Consider the following 6000-nt stretch of genomic DNA (forward strand, 5'->3'; position numbering starts at 1 on the left):
TATTTCATATACTTTCAAAGATGATCTCATTTTTGGTCTTGTATTAGTTTGCTTACGACGCACTTTTACGTACGAAAATATGGGGTGTAACAAAAATTCATAAAATAATTCCAAGAACTTCCAAGAACACAAGTTCTATAGCCTTGATAAGATCCAAACAAAGACAATTTTGATTAATTTAAGAAATCAAATGCCTTTACTTAAAAATTAATCAAAACAATAGATTCGGATCTTGACCGCTTAACGAGTAGCTTGAGATAACAACTACTAACTAGTAATTATCGCCTTCTAAGAATACCACAAAGGAATCAATCATATCACAATAAAGAAGTTATTTTACTACCTTGAAATATGAACTACTAAATGATATCACAATAAAGAAGTTATCTTACTACCTTGAACTATGAACTAGTAAATGTTGAAACATAAATCTCAAAGCATAAGTACCAAAGGTTCAAAAGAATTGTCAAAGTACAATATTATTAATCAATAATGAAATACCATAATGAACAAAAAGAACTCCTATTATAGAAGCAAAAAGTCCTTAAAAATAGGTAGGATGGATACCAAGGCATAAAAGAAACCCTAAAAGATTATTCTAGAATCTTAAAAAGAAACACTAACTTTGTAATGACCAGACCAATCGTTTTGAGTGTTGTAGCCCCGTTCTCCCATTTATTGCCTATTCTGTATTTGTTTGTTGTTATGTAACTTTCCGGGGAAGAGGTTTGGTTTCAGGGATGTTCCGGAATGAGTTGGGATACTTAGTCCCAAGGTTGGAAGCGTAAGTTGAAAGAGTTGACTGGATGTTGACTTTTGAGTAAATGACTCCGAAATGGAGTTTTGATTGTTCTGATAGCTCTGTATGGAGATTTTGGACTTAGGAGCATTTCAGGATATTGATTTGGAGGTCCGTACATGATTTTGGCTTGAATTAGCGAATGTTGGAAAAATAGAAGTTTGGAGAGTTGAGAAGTTTGATCAAGAATTGAATTTGTGGTTACTAAGCTAGGATTTTGGTTCCAGAAGTTGGAATAGGCCCGTTGTGTCATTTATGATACCGGTGCAAAATTTGAGGTCAATCGGAGTTGATTTGATAGATTTCGGCATCGATTATAGAAGTTGGAAATTCATTAGTTTCATTAGGCTTGCATTGGGGTGAGATTAATGTTTTTGATATTATTTGATGCGATTTGAGGCCTCGACTAAGTTTGAATCATGTTTTAGGACTTTTTGGTATGTTTGATTGAGGTTCCGGGGGTCTTAAGTGGTTTTTGGATGCTTAACGGATTGAAAGTTGACTTGAAGAGTTGCTGAAGTTTGCTGATGCTTGTGCTTCTGGTTTCCTTATATGCGATTGCGAGTGGAGGATTGCAATCACGAAGAGTATTAGAGCATATAGGATTTTTGTTCTATGCGTTATCATGAAGGAGTTCGCGATCATGTAGCTTGGGAAGGCAATGCTATGCGATCGTGTAGCAGGGGGCGCGTTCGCGAAGGAGGAAGAGGAGGCCTGGGCTCCACGTGTTGTTCATTACGATCGCGTGAGGCTATCCGCGATCGCGTAGGTCAGGGATAATTGGTGACCACATTTGCGACCTGGTCTATGCGTTCACATAGAAGGCTTTTAGGCCACTGAAGATTCTGTTCTTCGCGATCGCGAAGGAAATTTCGCGATCGCGATGTGTAATCCCTGGACATAATATAAGTTTTCAAAAATGAGAGTTTGAGTTATATCTCATAATTTGATTTTGGGAGCTCAGATTGAGGCAATTCTTGGAGGGATTTTCAAGGGATTGATTGGAATAAATGATTCTGTTATGACCCAAACTGAAGGGTCATGACAACACCCGGTACCTTAATCAACCGATTACCAACTCAACATATCTTTCTTATCATACTATCATTGGTAACTGGGCCAACATGGCCACAACTCGTAATGTATAACTATAAGTGGGAAAACACTGTATCAATGAACCATATTTCTTAAAACATGAATACATATGGGTCGTCAAGGCCTCTGACATACTATACAAAATGAACCTCTGTCTACAAAGCCTCTAAGAGTATTTGACATCAAATGGGATAGGGTACTGGCCTACCCATAAGTCTGTAGCAAAATTCTGACATGATGACTCATAGACTCGGTTGCACTCTGAATGAGGTGGAGTCTTACCGATACTTCGATGAATGCTAACCTCGTCTATTATGAGGGATCGTCAAACTAATTATATACACCCGCATGCAGCGTTCCCAACAAAAGGACGTTAATACTAATAATGTACCGAGTACGTAAGGCATATAAACAAGTATATCAAAGACATGGAAGAAACATGGAGTAAATGACTCAACCTATAAGTCTGGATTACTCTGTAAATCATGAAATACTTATAGTGTCATGCATATGCATATGAATGTCATGTCGTGCATAGGTACATGTATTCATAACATCATCAAGCCTCTTTGGGCATCCTATCATATTATCTCGGCCACTTTGGGCAAAATCATCAACGTATACTAGCTGATCAGGTGGTGGTGCGTATATAGTGTTGTAACCGTAACCTTTTCCTATATCCCATATACATATTATGTACATATATACGCGTATATAATGCCATCTGGTCATGGGTCAATGTACATGTATAAATGAATGCAATGCATGAGAAGTACGTCAATAAAATCTCTCGGAATGTCATAAAACCATTATTCCTTTGAGTAATATCATGAAATAAACTTTATCAACTTACTTATTTTCTGAGACCCATGAACAGATGTTGGAATAATAGGATATATGGGAAATCAAGAACATAAGCATCTCGGCATTTCTATGAATAGAGTCATTTATGGATGTTGTGCATTTGCTCGTTTCGTTTGTATCGCATGGATCATGCCAAAAGGAAAGAAGGGATAACATTAACATACCTGAGACGATTCTCTTGACAATCCCTCTAACACAAATCAATTACAACAACACGTAACGGTGAATCGAAGTAGGAAAAAATCTATATGATATTCTTGAGAAAGATTGTACCATGTTTTCTTAGAATTGCATCTCACGCATAATTGAATCTTGTATGAATTTTGTTGAAGCAATTTATGTGCTATAGCAGATCCGCATGATGTCTTTCCCAAATTGAATGAATGAATTTGAAATATCCCTTATTATCGTGGTGTGGGCCCCACTTCATAAGGTTTATTTAGCCACCAAAAAATCTCATAAAATGCCACCTAAATTTCCTAAACCAAGAGTCACTACTCGTATCCAAATAGTCACCCCTTTTTCCTTAATCAACTTTGTTAAATTCCCCACTAATCCAATAATTAACCAATTACCCACATAGTTAAGAATTATCTTAAATTACATAAGATACTACTCACTTTTAACACACTTTATACTTCTTACTATCATGGTCATGTGGTACCTTGTAGGGCACTAGTCCATAACACAGGGTATTATAGCTTGGACCTTGTTTTATTTAAAACTTCGACGAAACTCTTTTCCTTCGATTCGCTCACTCTTTCACCTTCACGAATTTACTTATCACTTGTTTGAAATAGCATAATACTTATAATCTCAAAACAATCTCATTCTCGAGCTTACGTGTTAAATTACAACGAAACTGTAATGTACAAAAATGCAGGATGTAACATCTCGTTTCCGAGCTTTCACCAATTTACTTATGGCATCCTTTTACATATAAAAACTTGGGGTGTAACCGATTCTAACTCGGATTTGGTTAATATACATGAATATATCATTGTTTCATCATTTATTAGAGGGTTGGGTTGAAAAAATTGGGAAAAATTGTAGAAACTTCATACGCTTAAATTTGAGGATTTGAAGGTCGAGTTGTTATCGGAATTGAGTAATTTTGGTATGGCTGGACTTGAGGTTGAATCGGGTGTTCGGATTTTGTTAATTTTGTCAAATGTTGAGATGTGGGCCAAGGGTTAACATTTTGAATTGATTTTTTGACATTTGCATACGAACTTACCTTTATCATATGAAATTGATTCGTATAGCTTGTGTTGATTGTATCGAGTTATTTGTGACTGGATTCGAGTCGTTCAGAGGCCGATTCGCGAGACAAGGGCTTGTTGGAGTAGATATTTGCTCGATTTGAGGTAATTAACGTTTCTAGATTTGGTTATAAGGGTATGAATCCTTGAATTACGTGTTATATGATTGGAGTTAAGGTGACACACATGGTAGGTGATGGGTATGTGGGCGTGCACCGTAGGAAATGTGACTTGGTCGATTCCGTGGAACTGTGTAGTCAAATAATCTTGTTATTATCCATATATTCTCCTTGTGTTACAGAAATTGAGTTGTGATTCATGATATAAATCATGCTTAGGCTATATGCTGGTACTGTTGGGACCCACAAGGGTCGAGTCTTAATTTGCAATTTTGTACTCAGTCACATCTATCATTTGCATATTATATCTCAGTCTTTGTTGCCATATATTGATACATCATATCATCATTGTTTGGGTTAATTGTCATGATATTCATGAGCCCGAGAGACTGGAGAGATTGATGACTAAGTGAGATCGGGGGCCTGATTGTGAGGATGTTTATGGGATCGAGTTGCACGCCATAGCAGGCTTTATTGATTCATATCATGATTGACTTATTTTAGCACTTGGGCAGGATTTTCCCCTCCGGAGTCTGGCTTACCTGCAGTTAGCGCAAAAACCTACTGAGTGCGAGTGCCGAGCAATTGGGAGGAATGAGTGACTGTGAGGACTGAGTGACTGTGAGGAGTGAGTAACTGTGAGGATTGAGTGAATGGCAGGACTGAGTATACTCCGAGAGTATGAATATGATTGTTTTTCACTGTGTTACATTACAGTTGGCATGCATAATTGACATGTAGATATAAAGATATATCATTCCTCATTTCAGTGACACTTGGAATATTTTATTTGTTTTGAGCTTAGTGAACTTGAAAGCATGTCTACATTTTTGTATTATTAAATTCTGCATTTGGACTGTACCTATTGAGCTCGTCACTACTTTTAGCTCAAGGTTAGTCTTGTTTCTTATTTAGTACACTAGGTCAGTTGTACTCCTACTACACTTTATACTTTGTGTGCCGATCCATGTACTTCCGAGTACGGCGACTTCTAGCTTTTGAAGATTTATCTATCGGGTACTATCGAGGTAGCTTCCTTGGCATCCGCAGACCTTGACTCTCATTCTTTTCATTTACTTGTATTGTTCTATCTTTCTAGATAGTGTTTTTAGCAGTCCGACAATGTTATTCTTTAGATGCTCATATATTTAGTGACATCCATATTTTGGGGGATATTGTATTGAGTCGCGGTATTTTCTTGTAAGTATTTATGAGGTTTTACTCTTAAACTTATTTTTTTATGTTTTCAAATTTAAAGATGCGTGATTTATTATGATTGTCGGCTTGCCTAGGACGAGAGGCGCCTCACGACATGTGAGATTTGGGTTGTGACAAGTTTGCATCAGAGCCTAAGTTACCTAGGTCTCACGAGTCATGAGTAGGTTTAGTTGAGTCTTGTGGATTAGTACAGATATGTCTGTACTTATCTTCGAGAGGCTACCGAACCATTAGGAAAACTTCACTTTCTTGTATTCTTGTCATGTGAATTCGTTGATTCCAGAAACTAAAACTTTATGTTATTCAATTTTCTCACGCATGGTGAGGACACTAGAAACACGTGCTACCGGATTGGGCAGACAGCCACCAGTACCACCAGCTAGGGCCATGAGAGGTCGAGCCTGCAGTAGAGGCCGAGGTACAACTTTTACAGTAGATAGAGCAGCATTTGCAGATCTTGTAGTTGCTCCAACTCAGGTGCAGATTCCAGATATGGTTGAGCTGGTGGGACCAGCTCAGGCACCAGTTGTGCCATTGTGATTCCAGGCCTTCATGGCACGAGTTCTCCATTCTTTTCTTAGATAAGTTTGTGCACCGACTCGCAAGGAGAAACTGCATAGGCAGGTTGAGCAGCCACGCTAGG

The sequence above is a fragment of the Nicotiana tabacum genome, chromosome 11 (assembly GCF_000715075.1).
Source record: "Nicotiana tabacum cultivar K326 chromosome 11, ASM71507v2, whole genome shotgun sequence".
Taxonomy (NCBI): domain Eukaryota; kingdom Viridiplantae; phylum Streptophyta; class Magnoliopsida; order Solanales; family Solanaceae; genus Nicotiana; species Nicotiana tabacum.